Consider the following 20469-nt stretch of genomic DNA (forward strand, 5'->3'; position numbering starts at 1 on the left):
TAGTGATCAAGAAATAGGCCTGCAGATCAAGCAGGCCACACTAACCAGGAGTCCTGAGGCCCAGTGCCCCCATCCAGCACTGCAGTCATTCATTCTGTAAGTACCAAGAAAGCATGGAAGATGCCCTGCCTCTGTGATGCTCACAGTGTAGAGAATGGGAATTTGGGGAGGGAGGCAGGGAAGACGCAAGCATACTCGTGGTATCAATCATGTTGCCTGTCATGCTACTCTGCGAAGAGAGGTTGATTTAGCTTGGTTTGGAGGATCTAGGGAATGGTGAGTGCTGTGTAGGCCTCAGACTAGATGGTAGTAAGTCTAAACATAGAATTGGTAGATCCAAACAGACTTTCATAACGATCGCCATGAGAGAACCACCTAGATGTCCCATGAGAACCTTCTTCCAGAAAACTTTCAATTACTGGAGGCATCTCCCTAACAGCCCACTGATGGCCCACAAGGCACCACCTCCTCTTTGGTACTACCCTAAAGATCAAGTTCTCAATTATAATAAATCCTCCATGTACAGCCACACCCTAGCCACAATTCATATTTGCAGTAGGTAATGTTTGAGCTGAACAGCAAGGGTACCATTGTGTGAGGCATTTCTTTGGGGCGAGTTCTAGGAATATTTGTCCCCTTTGCAGAGGGGACCTGAGTATGTTCCTCCCAGACACTGTATAAAACACTGGGTGGGAACACAGCCATCTCTTCTCTTTTCTGTTCCTCCACTGTTAATGGGGACCATGGAAAGAACCCCCATGATAGTCAGTGTCCTGGTTGATCATAACATTGTCTTTTCCTTTGTCTGAAAATCTTAGCTGTTTCAATTCTCTTCTCCTTTGCCTTCTCCTTCTTCTCCTTCTCCTTCTTTAAAAGTTGTTTTTAAAATTAACTTATGTTTATTTTATGTGCATTGGTATTTTGCCTGCATGTGTGAGGGTGTCAGATCCCCTGGAACTGGAGTTACAGACAGTTGTGAGCTACCATGTGGGTGCTGGGACTTGAACCTGGGTCCTCTGAAAGAGCAGCCAGTGCTCTTAACCACTGAGCCATCTCCCCAGCCCCTTCAATTCTCTTCTAAATATAGTCTGATTCTTCCAGGTAGAGAAAGTGGATATTGTGAAACAGAATTGGAAGTGCATGGCAGGTGAACATTATGTCACCGAGATGCTGCTATAGCCTGTCCATGAGAACCATGGCTATGTATATGTGCAGTGGCCATCACAAAAACTAGCTTGCCATTAGCCTGTGTTCTATATATTTACTTTACAGTGTAATCTTTTCCCCACTCCAAGGTATAGCAAGTTAATAGAAATCATTGTATTACCCTTCAAACTCACTGCTTTGGAAGCCAGCAATGTATTGTTTTTTAGGACAGACTTAGCATAATACAACACAACACACACACACACAGACACACTCACACACACACACCTACCTACATCTCCTCACCTCACAAAGGAAACCCATGACAAACCAAAGTAACGGTTGCACCGAAGTCCCAATTGAGGTTACTAGTGGGAGTAGAGGTGAGAGGTTGCTTACAAGAGCAGGGATGACTCAAAAGCAGCTGCATCCCAGAAAGCCTTCCCTGGCATGGGTGAGGACTCAGGCAGGGTACAACCCCTGGGGTTCTCTGCACAGCTTGCAGACAAGAGATTATTGTCCAAGAGATCTTGGAGGTGCCTATTCCTATAAAGTGCAGGAAGGGCCTTTAAGAATCTTCAAGTTCCATCTCTGCCAGAGTATGACCTTCTGTCTACCCCATGAGTCTCATGAGCCCCCTCTTTCAATTCAGAGGAAGCTGCCATGCAGCAGGTATATATGGGATTCAGTTGTTTGGGCCTGGTTCTGAGGGTCCTTATTGTGCTCTGTACCCCCACTCCTTCCCTCTAACAGCAGAGGCTGAGACAGTCATCACTCTCGTGTTCTTGCTGAGCTGTGTGCTTGCTATGCTTTGATGATTTCATATGTAATCTCACTTCATACGACATCCTGTAACATAAACACTGGCCTCACTGTGTCTCCTGGTGCAGAAGCCGCATTCAGGAGATGCCCCTTGAAATGTGCACAGTATGTAGTGTTGAAGCCAGAGCTTGAGCTTACTTCTGCTTCTTTCTGAAAACAGTAGTTTCAACCATTGCCCCATGTTCCCTGGAGGATTCCATCCCTTCCGGGGATTTCTCAGGAAAGGAGAAATTCTTAGGACTACAGTTTATAGGGATATATGGTTTGAACCCTTCATTTTGTTAGAAGCTGCCCCCACCCCCTCTTGCCCTTTAGAACTGAACAACTGTGATGTCAGCTATAAGTATTAGCCTGACTTATTGAATGTAGCGGGAAATGATTTTGTTCTACTTTCACTGTTTTAAACATTTACAGTAATTTTATTACATAATTGGATTCCTCAGTGCAGTACTTCTTTTTAAAACATCAAAGAACCTGAAGTGGCTTTGATGACGCACTGATGGCCTGTGTATCTTCAGGGTAGAATGGTTTCTACTGTGATTTTCCAATGTTTGCTTGTGTTATGCTCTTTTGTTTTGTGTCACGGTGACAAAACTGACTTGGCAGTGACAACTCTGCCGAATGGATTAGACTTGTGAAATCCTCGCTCCGTTATGTCATCAGCGTCCATTTTACAAGTGGCCAGCTGACTGCAGTGCCCTCACAGAGCTGTCAGAGGCAGCCAGAGCTGATGGCAGTGCCCTCACAGAGTGGTCAGAGGCAGCCAGAGGGACACTGAGCATATTGGAAAGGACAAAGATTGACGCAGAGCTACCAGTGGAAAGAGTGTCTTGTTTCCTCCAAAGTCTGGGGTGTCAGCTGTGCCCTTCCATCAACCTGGGATATTATTGAACTTGCTCAGGATACCCCCTCGTGGTGGGATGATCCATATTCAGTGAAAGAAAGCAATGGCTAGCAATTGAGTGGAGAAAAAGCCACATAGTTAGTTCTGATCTTGGTGCCTTACCCACCTTCAGAGCTCCCAGCAAGTGAAATCTGTAGCTATTGCTATCATAATCAATGCTAAGGATTTTTTGAGGGGGTTGGGGGTGGTAGAAACAGACAGAAAAGCAAGTGCAATAATTTAATGGCAATCCTATGGGATTTAAAAAAATCAGTGTCTTTTTAAAATTACTCTTTTTAAAAGAGTAATTGTGTAATCTACCAAGAGTAAACATAGGAATTGGTACAGTCCCACAGCCCACACAGGAAACCCTATTAGCATTTGGTATATCCTTCTGCTCTTTTTGAATAAGCATATAGATTCAAAACCAAAAGCACATGTCATGTTTTCTGACATGGCTTTATCTACTTAATTTTATGTGTGAACTTCTTGTTTTCTTTAGAGACATGGCTTTGCTATGAGACTAAGCTTTCTCAAACTTGTGATCATCCTGCCTCAACCTCAGAGTGCTGGGATCATGGGTGTATGTTGCCATGCCCAGCTATGTGAGAGTGTCTTTGTTGGCATCTGTTTTTTCTGGTCCCTATATGAACATACCATATGTTGGGAGGACACTATGCAGGCTCCCTTGGGTTGAAGTCAGTTATTTCCTTAGGTTAATCACAGTAAATAGACTGGCTGAATTTTTAGGCTTTTTATATTTATCATCTGTTACTAAAACTTATTTCAACAATATAATTTGATTAAAAGAATTATTTTAATTCTATGTATATGGGTATTTCACCCAGGTATATCTGTCACTACAAGTATGCAGTGACTGAGGAAGCCAGAAGTGGGTGTCAGATCCCCTGGGACTGAAGTTATAGACAGTTGTTAGTTGTCATCTAGATTCTGGAAGAGCCATCAGAGCCCTTAACTGCTGAGCCATCTCTCCAGACCATTGGCAACACAATTATTTTAAAGATTTTTTTTTTTTATTCTTGTAATGGTATATATGAATGCCATTTGTATGTGCTTGCCCACAAAGGCCAGATACCCTGGAACTAGAGTTATAGGAAGTTGTAAGCTGCCTAATGTGGGTTCTGGGAGTGAACTCAAACCTTTTGGCAAAGCAGTAAACACTTTTTGCTTTTGAACTCTCTCTCCAGCCTCAGATAGTAAAAAATTTAAAGGCATCAATACCTGTCATTTGAATTAGTCTATGACAGGAATTGAATATAAAGTTTTATATGCCTCAGCTTTATCTAATCAGTCAGTGGTTCTCAACCTGTGGCTCACAAGGCCTTTGGGGGTCAAATGGCTCTTTCATAAAGTCACCAAAGACCAGCAGAAATTCAGATATTTACATTATGAGTCTTAACAGTAGCAAAATTACAGTTATGAAGTACTAATGGGAATGACTTTATAGTTGTGGTCGCCACGACCTGAGGAACTGTATGAAAGAGTCACGGCATTAGGAAGGTTGAGAACCACTGCTCTAAGCCTTTAAATACTGTCCCTGTCTGTTGCTCTCCTTAGTTTACAGATGGAGACAGTCCTGTTGGGAGGAAGTCGAGTAGCTGTTATATATCTTTAAAAAAATGTAGTTTCAGGACGTCAGTGGAAACAGTTCCCATTCTTTGAAATTTAAACGAAGTGGAGAGTAATAGTGAAATTTTCCACTGTAAATTCAAGAATAAGAATGTAAGCCATAAGAGAGGGAAACTCTACTCCTGTGTGCTGTGCTCAGTGAGAAGGAAACATCTAAGGCTCTGGCCACCAGACCTTCCCTGTGAGGGTCATAGGGCCAAGTTGCTGTCCATGGAGGACTCACCCAGACATGTTTTCCCTCCAACATAACTTTTTTTTTTTTTTTTTAAATAAATGCATCTTATTTAACTACAGTTTGCTAAGTCACCAAAAAGTTGATTCTGTATAAATTCCTATCAGAAAATCTTTAATTTCTGAAGAAACCAAGAACTTAACCTGAAGTTAAAAGTTAACCTTTTGAATTCTAGCCATCTGCCATTTCTCAATACATGGAAACCCATGTGTTGCTTCTGACCTGTTCATGATTTGGGATTGTTATTGAAAACTCAGAAGTGGGTAGAGCTAAAGAAGAAAATCCCCATCACCCATTGCCGGCCTGTGCTGTGGGCAGCACTCTGTTGTTCTTCTGGGAAAAGATCTCGGGGTTCTGAATCCTTCGAACATCTATTGATTATTATTATTATTATTATTATTATTATTATTATTATTATTATTTCATTCTGATGCTGTTCAATTTTTAATTTGTCATGTTTGAAAGAAATATTAGCCTCCTGATTCATTTTTATGACATCATTGGCTTTTTTTTTTTTTTTAAATCACTCCAGTTATTTCCTTGAAGTGATGAGTGGGTCTTTGATAACCAAGACATTTAATCAAAAGTAGCTTCTCACCGGGCAGTGGTGGCGCACGTCTTTAATCCCAGCACTCAGGAGGCAGAGGCAGGTGGATTTCTGAGTTCAAGGTCAGCCTGGTCTACAGAGTGAGTTCCAGGACAGCCAGGGCTACACAGAAAAACCCTGTCTCAAAAAACCAAAAAAAAAAAAAAAGAAAGAAAGAAAAAAAAAGAAAACAGAAAAAGAAAAGGAAAGAAGGAAGGAAGGAAGGACTGAAGGAAGGAAGGAAGAAAGAAAGAAAGAAAGAAAGAAAGAAAGAAAGAAAGAAAGAAAGAAAGAGAAAAAAGGAAGGAAGGAAGGAAGCAAGGAAGGAAGGAAGGAAGGAAGGAAGGAAGGAAGGAAGGAAGGAAGGAAGGAAGGAAGGAAAATAGCTTCTTTGGGTACCAGCAAGATGGCTCAGCAGCTCAGTGTGCTTGCCGCTGATGACTTGAATTTAATCCTGTAACCTACATGGTAGAAGTAGAGAACTGACTCCTGCAAGTTGTCCTCTGACCTCTACACACAGCTGTGGCACCTGTGTTTGTCCCCAGCCCCCAAATAAACAGATTAATTAATTAACTAATTAATTAATTTAATTACCTTTATGAAGAACTTTCCTTGCCACCGCTCTCAGTCTTTGGAAACTAGTTTATTTTCTAGTCAGAGCCATGAATCAGCTCTAAGTGCTACCTGGTTGATTTGAGTGGTGTGTATGGTAGAGACCTAACTAAATCTCTGCTTTTTTTTTTTTTTTTTTTTTTTTTCCTTGTTGGGTTTTAAATGTTTCCTACCCATTGGTAAGTAAAGAGTTCTCTGTGATTTCCTTTGAAACCTTGAAAACAACTCAATAATGATTTCAGAGGCTAAATGATTGTTTGAGGCAACATCTCACAATGCCTTAACAGCTCAGATGCCTTAACAGCTCAGTCTCCTCTCCAACTTGAAGTGTCCAGAGTGCTAGGCTGCAGGGAGCACCATCATGCCCAGCTGCTGGCCCCAAGTTCTTCCTCCTTTGGATCTACGGAGCTTCTAAAAAGGGCTCCCTTCCTGTGTCTTCCCCTGATCTACTTGTGGGAGACCTTTAGGTTTTTTTGCTTCCTTGGCTTAGCAAAAGCCAAGCTAACAATGAACCAAGAGAGTGATGTTGGCTCCAGACTGTGGAGCCCTCCCCCCTCTCCCACACACCACCATCCTTTTGACTCACAGTGACACTTGTCTTGACATCTGCTGTATCTATTTAATTTCCTCCAACTGTTCCTTTACTTTGTAGGTCCCCCTGATTCGGGAGCTCCTTGGCCCCTGGTCTCGATTACTGAGCTTCCATTGCAGGTTGACTTAAGTCTCCTCTGTGCCACAAGATCTTTTTTGTTCTCTTTTGCCTTGTAACAGGAAGTGTGATTTTCTGTAGCCTTTTGCCTCTTGCCTAAGCACAGCAGCTCTTCAAATCTATCATCCTATTTCCTTCTTACACGTTTATTTACCACGCACCTCCAGGGCTTTATTATTTGTGATCTGCTTCAAGCTATTTCTTTCCTAGTTGATGAAGCCTGTAAATTCTGTGCAGAGATTCAGAGGGCCCTACAGCTACCCTCTCCATTCTGAGGAGAATATATTTACCGGAAAAGGGGCTTTTATGAGGTCAGACTAGCAGATAGTTCTTCAAAGAGTGTCACTCTTTGTTCCTTGTGAAGGTCCTAAAAAGTTCTTTTACTGGTTGTAGCCCCTAAGAGCATTCTGGGTAGAATATTTTAACACAGTTAATGTCTGGAGACTTGACTTGGCTTTTAAGCAAAGCCATACTCCAAGGCTCTTTTTCTTATGATCTACAGCTGATGTGTAGGACTCTAAATGACATGGAGTTACTCAGACACAAATGCACATATAAGGTACAGTGATACACGTGCTGTGTGTATGAAATGGTAACATGATCACAGACATTATGCAATCTTATTACAATGATACGTGTTTAGCGATTTTGGTTTGTTTGTTTGTTTTGGCTTTTCAAAACAGGGTTTCAAGTGGCTAGAAAGATGGCTCATCTATTAAGAGCACTGACTGCTCTTCCGGAGGACCTGGGCTCGATTCCCAGTGCACACATGGCAGCTCACAACCATCTGTAACTTTAGTTCCAGACACCCTCACACAGGCACACATGCAGGCAAAACCCCAATGAACATGAAACTAAAAAACAACAACAACAAAAAATGACAGGGTTTCTCTGTGTAGCCCCGGCTGTCCTGGGACTTGCTCTGTAGACGAAGTTGTCCTCAAACTCAGACCTGCCTCTGCTTCCCAAGTGATGGGATTAAAGTTGTGCGCCACCACCTCCTGTCTGTGTTTAGTTATTATCCTCAGTTTTGACCAACATAATATCTAAGTAGCTATTTATTAAATTTTTGAGACAATGTCTTTCTTAGCATAACCTAGCTTTGAACTCATGATCCTCCTGCCCCACCCTTCCAAACGCTAGGATTATAGGCATTTATCAGCACACCAGGTTACAACTGATTTCAGAGACCCTATATGTTGTATATGTTGATAATCGGCATGGATATATCTGAATTTATGACCACTAATACATGCAGGGAGAAAATTGCATTTGGCTGAGGCATAAGAAGTGATCAGTCTTGTGTTAGGATTATACAAAGTTTTATTTTCAAAACACAAAAATATTTTCTACCATAGATCATTTTTAAAGATCTTAATTTTAATTTTTTTTTTAATTGTGTGTCTGTATGTGTGTGTGTGTGTGTGTGTGTGTGTGTGTACATGGCTTACGAATATGTGCACATGTGAGTGCAGGTACCCACAAAATCCAGAAGAGGACACTGGATTTCTGAAGCTGGCTGGAGTCACGAGTGACGTGTCTTGCATCAGTGCTGGGACTTGAACTCAGTCCTTTGTGAGAGCAGCCCTAGTCTTGCTGAGGAGCTATCTCTACAGTGCCTCTACCTTTTTTGTTTGTTTGTTTGTTTGTTTGTTTGTTTGTTTTAAACAAAACTAGATCAGTAGCATCAAAGAAAATTAAGTGAATTAAGTAAGCACCGGCATGCTAAACCCTGTTATTGGAAGGCTGCTCAAGGACCCCCGGGCTCAAGTATTAGCACTCCTGCCTTGAATTAAATGCTGCTCATTCTTCCTGCCTACATTCATAGTGGCTGCAGCGTCCTGGGGGGCAGTGTGCACATGCAGACAGAGGGCACTGCACACAGTACCATGTTAGAAGACAGCTTAGAGAAGCTGTGGACCCCAGGGCTAGTGAGAATCTTCATGATAGCCACCATCTCTCCCCCCAACACCCTAGCTTGCTTTCTGACTCAGCAAGATGTTTTATTGGATGGGAAGGCTCTATCAAGTCCTCTATACCCTTGGGACAGTGGGTCAGTGTGACACATTCTCAGGTAACGCAAAAGTGGACTGAACCACACCCGTGTCAGGATATTTGAGGAAGCCTCTGGTAGTCAGGACTTGCTCTCAACACTGTTTTGAGAACTAAATGGATGGGCTTGGCTCCATCTCTTCTTTCCCTTGGGAGGGTTAACTTTGCTACATTATTATTATGAAGGTCTATGTGGACCCTCTGAGAAACCTACCCCTTTTCCCTTCCTGTTTTCACTCCATTTCTCTTTCTGTCTCCTGGTCACAGGCTTTGCAGTGTATGCTGGTATCTCTCCAGGCAGAACTTGACATTCAAAGGTACTTGATGAAAATCGAGTCATCCCAGCGAGTTAGTACATGCCTTCCCTTTTTCTGCATCGAGATGCACTGTGTGTCTTTCTCATTCATAGGCTTGTGGTGTTCTGATCTCTGGGGCCAACCTAACCAGATTGCCTGCATTTTCCCATTTACCCCAAGTGTGGCTTCAAAACCACCACGACTGAGTGCTTGCAGCATTGTTTGCAGTAGTGAGAGTGAATATTATTAGAACGAGCACTAACTGCATGCTTGCCTCAGATTTCTACTGAATGTGGTAAATACAGAAGGCTGGGTTCTCTGCATGGTCCTCTGAAAGACAGTCTTCCCTAATGAGACCCCTCACAACCAGCTTATGAGTCTGAGTCCTCTTGCAAGTAAGCCAGTGTCTTGCACTCCTAAAAATTTTGAATTCACATGGATAACTTGATCCAGATTTAGCACCTCAGTAATGGATCCAGATCATTTGGCTGGCCCATGTTTCCATATAGCAAGGACGGGATCAGGTGTGTCATTCTGGAACTTACGGAGCCCATGTGCCGTTCTGAATGTTGTCTCCCAAGATGGTAGGTGTCCTGGGATCCCCTTTGCAAACAAGGAGACTGAGGCATAGAACGATTCCGTAGCTTTCCTGCCTCTATGTTGTTGGCAGTGCTGAGGTTTGCTTCCAGGCTCTCTAGGCTCAGCAATCGATCGCTGACTTAATAATCCTTGTTTGCTTTTAAACTCAAGGCCTCTACTTCACACTGCCTTAGTTTAGATTGTTCAGTCTCCAAGAGATGGCAAGTATCCCTAGTCGTTTGGCTCCGTGTTAGATAGCAGTGCCAACTAAAGCTGTGGCACACGGCCACCCGCATCCTTTTGTCCCCGAGACATGGGATTATTTATTTCCTCATTGTCTCGTGAGTATGCAGACATCAGAACCACAGCCCTTCACTGCAAGGCCCCAGATGCAAAGGCTCAGGAAGCGCCTCACTGTCTAGCTGTCTGCCTTTCTACAGAGGTGGCCCCAGCCCTCTTGGTCAGTGTCCAGTGACAATGTTGAACCCTTCCCCTTCCCTTTTTAGAGAATTGCCCTTTTGATCTTCTGTTTAGAACGGGCTCAAATTACAAAGTTCCTGCTCCAATAGATAGACTTAAAAGTTAAATTGGGGGCCAGGCTGCTTGGCACAGGCCTTTAATCCCAACACTCTAGAGGCAGAGGCAGGTGGATTTCTGTGAGTTTGAGGCAAGCCAGGTCTTAGAGCTGCATAGTAAGAGTCTATCCTGAAAAACATTAAATTTGGGCTTCTCATACCAAAACCACATTGTCATAGCCTGCAGCTGCCCAGCTCTGACAGGTGTTTATCCTTAATTTCTTTCCATGAGTTCTTAACTATTTTCATATTTCCATAGTGAACTTTATAATTCATGCAAACTAGAGCGCTCTTTACCACATCCTTGCACATGTATTGCACACTGAACAGAAACAGAGAGGGGAAGGATGCTTGCTGTCTGTGGCGAGCTCATCCCTGCCACTCTACACACTGTACTGAACCATTTTTTCAAATTTGCAGAACTTAGATTTGATACTGTGGTCTGGGATTTTTTTTTTCCTCTTAGTTATAAACAGTGCAGGGTCTAGGATCCTGACAACCCCCCCCCCCCCTTTTTTTTTAAAGGAAGTAGTAGGCACAAGAACCCAGAATCTTGCTAATTCTGGATGGTGTCATTTTTCTTTCTTCTTTCCTTATACTTAAAGGGAAGATATTCTCTGTCCTCTGTTTCTTGCCTCTTTCTCCTTCCTTCCTTCCTTCCTTCCTTTCTTTCTTTCTTTCTTTCTTTCTTTCTTTCTTTCTTTCTTTCTTTCTTTCTTTCTTTCGATACGGTCTCATTATGTATCCCAGGTTGACCTGAAGCTTACACTGTAGACTAGGCTAGCCTCAAACAGAGATCCACACACTTGTCTGTCTCCTGAGTGTTAAGATGTTTGTGCACCACATCCCACTCTTTTCTTTCTTTTTTAGCTTATCAACAAATAATTAAGTATCTAAGGCCTCAGTCAAACTTTTTTTTCCCCTGTTCTGTTTTATTGCATTGTAGACAAGGTACAACTCTGGTAGTGATTTTTGGAGTTTCCACACTGGAGTAGCAAGAGGTTAAGGTTAGAAATCAAAGCCACTTGTTCTTCCCTTCAGTGACTACCTCAGGTCCGCAGTGACAGGAAGTAACTGTTCTCCAGAGTAGCTAGGCAACTGCAAAGGCAGCATGGGATACATTAAGCCGTGGTGTGTCCTTCTAACCATTGTGGAACCCATGGTTATGGGCTGCCCCTTAGGGTAGGAAGCTGAGTGTTGAGATTTTTTTTTTTTTTTTTTTGGTTTGGGGAAGTTTTGTTTTGTTTTCAGTGAAACTCTCTGCAGTGAAATTGAATGTGTGGTGGTAATGGTGGTTGTGGTGGGGAAGAGTGCGTATGAGGGTGGGCTTGAATTTGGGTGGGTGTGCAGTGTTTTTGCTGTAAGCAACAACAAAACCTTTCTGAGATATTTGGAGAGGGTGTGGCCACAAGTGCTAAGGGCTTGGTGGCCACCAACACCTCCCTGAGGCCATCTCCACTCACTGTGGAGATGTAAGGACAATGTCAGAGTTCCCAAGATACTGTCTGTGCCTTCTGCTGCAGTTAGACCTTTGCTACTAGGGAAAAAAAAAATAACCTTATTGGTTCCACAACAATTCAGGTCATCTTTCGGGATTCCACCCCCAGCCTAGGGCCTCATATCCATCCAAAGGCATTAGAGCCTAGGCTGCAGGGTTTGGGGGTGGGGGGCTAATACCTTTTGCTAGGAGGCTTCTAAGGTGAGTCTTCAGCATGCATTGCATTCTATTTAGAATTTCAAAGCCTGCAAGCAGGTCCCTCTCCTTTCATCCCTGGGGTAAGAACAGTCCTCACGGACACCTTTTATCCCAAAGCTTTTCAAGTGCATTCTTGCCTCTGAATTCCAGTAGCATCTGCAGCTGAGAATTCCAGCAGAGGCCAGTGGGGATTGTGGAGACACAGGGCTTGTTCAAGCCCTTGCCTGTTTGTTATGCATACACTGCCTGTTTCAGATGAAGAGGGAGGGGATTACAGGCAGAATCCAGTAAAGGGAACTCTCACCCAAAGAGGAAGCACATTCACAAATGTCAATCCTGTGACTGGCTGGAAACCTCCAGTAGCTCCCTTTCTAACATGCTGTGTTTTAGAAAATTCTTCTTATATGATAAGGAAATACCTACTCATGCTTCATGAGGCAAAAATGTTTTTTTTTCTTGTTCTTAAAATCTAAAAGAAACATCATTGTTTCTCATTTTCCTGTAATAGACAGGGTTGGACACCAAAAGATGAAAACCAACACACAAAAGTTGCTCTGTGGAGATCATGTTTGTATCCTGGTATTCTTTACAGGCATATGTACCCTGCTGTAGCATGCAGGTAACGCAACACATTTGAAGATGACAGCATCATATATGTCAAAACATTGGGCACCTCTGTTTAAAGGACAAGGACATACCTCTTTGTACCTGAGTTGTCATTGTCATGTGCCTGCTGCATCTTGCATGGCCAGGGCAGAAGGCCACACCCTTGCTCAGGACCATGGGCAGCTTGTTGAACAGATGTCTGTGGTGGTCTTGGGAAGGGTATCTAGGGGTAGCAAGCAGTTGGCACGTCAGCCCCCACATCCTTCTGATCCAACAATGAAATAGTACACACGGGAAGGGGAGACTGAAAGAGAAGATGCAGTTATACTTCGTTCCACTGCTGAATCGTTGGGTTTCACTCCAGACCAAACATGGATGTTTTCACAGGTGAAAAATGTGAATAATGTCTGGGCACTCTCAGCGGAAGAGGAAGGAAAGTATTGATATATGAGCCTTGAAGAAACAGGGTATGGGCACAGTTTATCAGGGAAAAGTCATCAAAATAAATCCTAGAGAAGAACTAGTAACCTTCGTCCAAACATGAGAGCGGAAATACTGACTTTTCAGAGTTCAGGGAGAGGTAGTTGAAGAACCTCAGAAAAGTTGCAAGCTGGCATTCAAACAAGGGCTTGAACTTAAACTCCCATTTCTATGGGGCTAGATGTACTGCATTGCTGGAAACCTGTTGTGTGTTCTGACTTCCAACATGAAACATCCAGGAAGACACCAAGCGCCCCATCTTGGGTGGGTTTGTTCCTTATTCTTGATTGACAGCAGGGCTCTTTAGTGCCTACGCCCATCTTTTTTTCTAAAAAAAACAAAAGCTGGTTTATTAGCCTCTGCCACCATTTCTCTGGGTCTCTAGAGTTGAGACCATCGGATAGTCACAAGATTGGTCTAATCCATACTTCTTTCTTACATTTCTTTCACAGTTCACACGTCCACTGACCTGTCCAGTGTGCTCCCTCACCCTACCATCATCATAAGGATGGTGCTGAGAAACCCAAGTGGTCTAGGCTTTGATTTTTTTCCTAACAGTCACCGAGGCTGTGGGAAAAAGCAAGAAGCCATAGGAAGCTCTAGGGTTCCTGCTCCTAAAGGTCACCTGGCTTTGGGTTCAGGAACTCAGCTGAGAATGGCAGGTGCCTGGGCCTGGAGGACAAGGACCTGGGTGGATGCATCCACACACAGGTCCAGTGTCTGTGAGGACAAAAACCCAGGAGAAGTCTGGTGTGCTTTGACAAGCTCTTTGTCTTTCTTCCCATTCCAGTTACAAACTCAAAGACTTCTAATGTGAAGAAAAGGGTGGGAATAGGAGATTATTGACCACCCTCGGGGCCACGGAAAAGGCTCTGTAAACTGACCTTGCTCAGACCCTTCCTAGTAACTACATTTTCTTCAAAGATGGAGTCTTTCTGAGCTGAAGATGGGAGAGGAGAACTACGGCCTGTGCTTGATTCATTACATGATAATACTTAGTTTGTTCCTAGCAGTCAGCTGCTTCTCTTTAGTTCAAGTGAGAATTTTAACCAGGGTGATTTAAAAGTTTCTCAAGTACAAGGTGTCATGATTCTGGGAAGTAGGTAATTAACAAGGCCCAAGAATGAATCCTGAGTACGTGTGCGTTGTGTTTCTGAGTGCTCTGTGGAAAACTGGGCATTCATTAGGATGAAGGAAAAGTTCATTAAGGCAATGTTGGTTTTTCTTTTCAAAACAGACTGTGATCTGAATACTTTGGCCAGCCAGACATCCCACTGTTCCCAGCAATTAGCATATCATAGAAAGCTTCATTTCATTTCGGGTTTGTTTTGCTGGATCTCAGCATTTCGGTTTAGTGTTTAAAAGGTCTGAAAATGAGAAAGAAAAAGCAGTCATTGATGGTTAATCTTTGATTTCTTTTCCTCTTTGGCCATAATGTTTAGATGAAGCAATCTCTCTCTCTCTCTTTCTCTCTCTCTCTCTCTCTGTCTCACACACACACACACACACACACACACACACATCAAATCTGAAGGCACAGCATTCTTCAGAGGTAGTGCTAGAAAGATCTAACCATGGCCTAGCTACATGTATGTACAGAACAGGTACTGTAGAGTCAATAGCATGTAGAATGTCTTAGTAAGCTATGTTTTCCTCTGGGTGACAGTACCCTTTCTTCTTTGTATGATAGATGTATTGTGTGGTGTGTTGACTCCCCCCTCTCCCCCTAGTTAAGAAAGGAATTTCCAATAGGAACACATAAGCCAACTGTGACCCTGTGAAGGTTATATGTTGACCAATTCTTGGTAGCTCATCCCAAATTACTGAGTTTTAATGTAAAATGTAGCAGGGGAAATATCCCGCTACAGGTTTCTGTTGAGATAGGGTCTCCTCTCACAAAAGCTGAAGTTTGTAAGCTAGTTGGCTGGCAAGCCACTGGATCCTCCTGCCCCTACATCCCCTGTGCTAAGATGATGGACATGGACCACTGTGACAGCTTTTACATGAGCACTGGGGAACTGAACTCAGGTCCAAGTGTTTGTGCTGAGAATACATTCCCAGCTGAGCCATCTCATGAGGCCCAATTCTTTTCCTAATATATATGGAAAAAAATATAATATAATATATATTATATTTTATATAATATATATAATATATGATATATATTATATTTATATAATATATAATATATTATGTTTATATAATATATTATAAAATATGATATATATATATATATATATATATAGTCCTGGAGTTTAAACCCAGGTTATATACTCTACCTTTGAGCCATAAGGCAGAATCTCTTTTGATTATTTTTTAGTGCCTCAGACTTTTAGAAACTAAGCAGCACCCCCTCTATATTATAAACCCCTCTAGTCATTTGATGCTGTTTGCCTGGTCACCAAAGAGTTAAGTGCTCTCCCTGGTTGTCACTTACATTATGAATCTGAGTAGTGCAGCATCCTGGGCAGGAGGGAGGGAATTCTAAAATTGCTTTTACAGTGATCATTTGCTAATGAGACGTAGAATCTTCTGGAAACAGTGGAAGAACAAAACTGGAACTAAGGGCAGAACTAGCTGTAAGCCCCACCCCCCTGATATATCTGACCCCAACCAGTAGCTGGAAGCTGAAAGCCTCAGAACTGCTTGCCTAGGTAATGGGGCCCGATGTCTCTCATCTGTGAACTACCTCAAATCTGTGTGGTCACTTCTCTTGGTCCTCTTTTGTATCACTTCCATGGTCTGTTTCATAAACACACAGTAAATTCCCTGACCCACAGTGGTTTCTGAGAAAAAGAATTTGATCAGTTTCATCATGCTTAGGTGGCTACTGATTGGTCTAATTAAGGGCAAGGGCTCACAGCAACTCAATATCTCCCACGCTCAAGTTCTACTCTCCCAAGCCACTTTCAATTTTTCTTTTTTAATATTGCAGTGTTGAGGATAACTCCCGGAACCTCACATGTGCTTGGCAAGCATTCAGCCACTGATCTGTCCCCAACACCCCCATTTCTTATGCCTGAGAATCTGTTCTCCTCACAGTGGCATGCCCACATGGCTCTTCTTGTTTATATGTTACAGATATGTGATTCTGTTCTGTTGTTTGTTTTGGAGATAGTCCTAGGCTGGCCTCACACTAGAATTGCCTATGTAGCTGAAGATGACTTTGAACTCCTACCTCTATCTCTCAAGTGCTGCAGGGTGTCGTCATGCCCAGTTCATGTCGTGTTAAGGATTGAGCCCATGGCTTTGTGCATGCTAGGCAAACCCTATCCCCAGCTTCTGTGTTGGGTGCAGTAGCCCAAGTACATTCTTTTTCAATATATCAGATCATGGGCTATGTAATATCAGTACCAAGCATTTCCATTGTCTTTTCTGTGAGCTGAAGATGTCTCAGCAGTACCTTAGCATCTGAGGGGGAAGGTGCAGTGTTTAAGGAAATTGCTAATGTGCAGGGATAGTTTTCAACAAGAAACTGAATGACATAAAAATCAAGAAGTATACATTTAGAACCAAATAGTTTACTTATATAGAAAGTTAGAAAAAATATCAGCCTTTTCATCTCTGTTTTTATATCTACTTACTACTGTGATGACCCTGAACAAGAAATAGAGATTTGATGGTTCATTTTCTTCAAGGATTATTGCCTATTGCAATGGAAAATAGCAGCTCATCACACGCATCGTGCCAGCCATAGGCTGCTAGGATGTCTACAGCAGAGATGACAAATGTTGCCTTAAGGCTCAAAGGAATATTGTTAGTTGCTATTTTGCTAGGCTAAATGAATCCTTCCTCTTCACCTCCCTGCCTCACTAGGTAGAATACATCCAGCTTGAGATGCTACTTAGCATAACTAAGAGGCTCTGCCATTGGTGACCATAGCCATTCCTCCCCATCCTGGTGAGGTAGGTGAGTGAGATTTAGGGCTATTTCCCTAGTCAGATAATGTGCTTGGTGTTTTTCCCAGACTGAAAGGAAAACAATCACAAAGAGTATCACTTCACCATGATAGAAGCCAACTTCATAAAAAGTAAATTGGGAAATAATCTGCTTTGGAAGCTTGCACATGAAAACAAACCTAAAGGGACGATTTGCCTGTTAATGGCGTTGTTTCTGGCTGGAATCTTGGTTCATAATCTCATTGGCTTGTAATGTCTGAGTTTCATTTGGATATGCAGGCATCTCTGGAAGGCACATCCCTGTGGGTCACAGGAGGGGAAGAACTGACTTTGTGTTTCCCACTGTGGGAGGGTCCTGTGAAGTACAGTGAAGTGTGGCTGTCTGGGTAATGCAATAGGAGACGATGCCATCTTTATAAGTGTCCCTTAGTAGTATTGTTATGAAATATAAATGTGGCGACAGCAGGCGGTATCTGGCAGGCCTAGGCCAAGGTGTTCCCCTGAGAAATCATGCCAGGCATTAGGCCTGATTGAAGGGAAGTTTATTCTGGGGGAAGGGAAGGGAGTGGGGACCTGGAAAAGGAATAGAGGCAGAGAAAGGGGGGACAGAGAATTGCAAAAAGAGAGAAAATGAGAGAAGCCAGAGGAAACAGAAAGAGGGGACAAGAAGGGAGGTTGGGGTAACAGTATACACTGCCTGCCACTGCTTTACCTGGCCAGTGGCGGGTGATGACACAAGCCTAGGTCCCTGGAGAAGCCTGGCGGAATCATCTGTTAACCAACAGGTAATACAGAAAATTGTAGCTTCACTCAAGGATCAGTAGCTAAATCATTAAAGCAGGAGAGGCAACATAATTTTCAGTATCTCTTGATTTAAATAAAAAATCCAGATATCCCCAGAGGAGTATAAAACAAGTGCAGATCACTGGACAGCAGAGCTCCTTGGGTGGCTGTACAGATTACTCTCCAGGAAGCTTCAGTGCCTTGACTTAAGTGCCTGATGGACTGGCATTTTCAGGAAGCATGAAAGAAATCAAGAAATGCAACCAACCAACAAACCTGGCTCTTGGAGACACTACCCCCTCCCCCAGGTCCTTGACATCTTAATAAAGTCAGCTGTGTTGCATGAAGTTTTACACTCTACCCACCTTTGCTCCAGGAAGTTGCCGCTCTACCAGCTTCCCTGGCTTCCCTTGAATAAAAGACACACACAGTTTCTCCTTTTCAACTTGCCTTCTTGGCACAATTGCTAGGCACTACTATCTCCCTCCTGGAAAAGTGTGCCCTTACCACTTTCTTATCTCTGTCTCTCCCACCTGCCCTAAACTTCAGTTGTTAAACTCCCCTGACCACCCACCTATAGGAGCTGTTTGTTTGGCCACTCCATTTTGAGATATCATGTGGCTCTTAGTTCCCATCTCTACCTTCCACCCAGCAATTGGCCCATGGCTTTCTTTACTGACAGATCAAGAACCAATTGGGGAACAGGACCTTAGCATCAGAACTGCTGCCTACACAGCAGTCTTATGGTTCTACATCACTTTGCCTCCCACAAGGTGGTTGGAGTCTTGTGGTACAGGTCAACATTGGTCCAGAGGAAACAGGAAGATTGAGACCATGTGTCCATTTTCTATGGTTCACCAAGTTCCCTAGCTCCTTTTCTCTGCCCTGCAGCCTATATCATCATCTCCAGTCTCTATCCAGCAGCCACTGTGATCTAAAAAAGCATCTTTATCCTGCCACAATCCACCCCTTTCCCTGTCTGAATAGTCAGTGCCACTCCATTACCTTTCTGTAAGGTGAAAATTCTTACTGTGATTCCTTCTGCTCTCTCCCCAGATAAATGTCCAGCCCCACAGCTTCTTTATGTCCCATGGACTTTGCACAAGCTGTTCCATACAACCAGAATGCATTTCTTACCTTTTCCCTTATACTCTGGCTTGAACCTTCTCTCCAGTTTCTTTCTTCCTAGATATCAACATGTACATGTTTCTGACTCTAGATACACATGCCAACTTACTTCTACCATCAATCTTAGATGACAAACTTTTTCTGATTGCAGCCTGTCTCCCTCAGTTTTTTTGGAGACAGGATTTGTCTGCGTAGCCCTGGCTGTCCAGGAACTCATTCTTTAGACCAAGGTGGCCCGACTCTGATATTCATGGTCTCTGCCTTCCAAGTACTCGAATTAAAGGTGTGTGCTACAACACCCAGCCTTCTCCCTTCTCCTTAATGTATATCTCCTTATGGATTATACACACCATAAGGAAGAAAGCCATGTTTGCATGCTGTGTCATTCTCTTCTTAGTCCCAAGCAGGGTGCCTGGAGCATAGAAGTAGGATTTTGATGGATATTCATTGAAATGTGAATGAATATACCACACAGTTCATATTTATACTTTTATTATAATTCACTTGGGTTATTTATGGCTCTCCATACACATCACCAATTAATTCAGGAGCTGTTTGACATCTTCCAGTGCCGATCACTCTGATTTCTGGACAGTACTCATCCCCATGGTTTATGTTTGTTATCTAGTAACAAATAATGGACATTTGACATACTTACTTCCTAGCATAGCAATCTAAACAGGTACTTCAGAGGGAAATAATATTAGGCAGTGTGTAGGTGGGGTTATTGTCTGCAGATTAGCAAGGGAGATAAAAACGAAACTAGACAACTTACTAAGTGTCCTCTGCCTCTGAACAGAAACAATCAATGGTGATATTAACATCACTCACACTGTGCAGCTTACTGAATTATAAACACATTTTTGTTTGTTTTGGTCATTGCTTTGATCTGCTTATTTGTTTGTTTGGTTTTGGGGGCAGGGTTTCTCTGTGTTGCTTTGGCTCTCTTGGAACACATTCTGTAGACCAGGTTGGTCTTGAATTCATACATCTGCCTGCCTCTGCCTTCTGAATGCTAAGATTAAGCCAACATGCTTGGTCAAGTTTAATTTAATTTAATTTGATTTGATTTGATTTAATTTAATTTATATATGTGAGTGTGCGTCTGTATGTATATCTGTGCATGTACCTTTTGCATGACTAAGACTTCTAGAGGCCAGAAGAGGGTATCTCTAGAACTGGAGGTATAGGTGGTTATGTTCTGTTATGTGTCTCCTGAGAATTGAACCTGGATCCATCATCAGTTTCTGCCTCCACGTTTCTGTCTTGTTTGAGTTCCTGTCCTGACTTCATTACATGGTGAATAGTGACGTGGCTGGTTTATGTTATAGCCAGTAAATATTAACCCTTGAGCCATCTCTCCAGCTCCTGACATCAATTCTTTGTAGAAGACTATGAAGACCAGCTTACCCCAGTGTGAGGCTAATATCCACATTGGGCACATAGAAAGGAGCACAGTCCCACCTGTTATGCCTTAACTCTGAGAATCTGCTTGGCAAAGATAATGATTCTCCAACAGTCTTTCCTGTACTGCAGGCTTGTTCCCATCCTGTGCCATTTATAAGGTAGATATCTAGTGACTACAATTTGTAATGGAATCATTGAAAGCATTTTTTTTTTCCAGGAATGTACACTACTGACTCCCAGAGTTAATCCTTATGGTGATTTTCTTCCTGCCCAGAGCTGGCATTGGAAATATCATGGCAATAATAAATTAATATTAATAAATAATGCT

The 20469-nt window shown here is 42.8% G+C and overlaps 1 protein-coding gene across 18 annotated transcripts in view; it reads left to right on the forward strand.

Moving 5' to 3' along the window:
- Positions 1-20469, forward strand: part of Kiaa1217 (KIAA1217 ortholog) — an 805390-nt gene that overhangs the window by 629315 nt on the left and 155606 nt on the right. The gene's annotated exons all lie outside the window — the stretch shown is intronic.

The sequence above is a fragment of the Arvicanthis niloticus genome, chromosome 8 (assembly GCF_011762505.2).
Source record: "Arvicanthis niloticus isolate mArvNil1 chromosome 8, mArvNil1.pat.X, whole genome shotgun sequence".
Lineage (NCBI taxonomy): Eukaryota > Metazoa > Chordata > Mammalia > Rodentia > Muridae > Arvicanthis > Arvicanthis niloticus.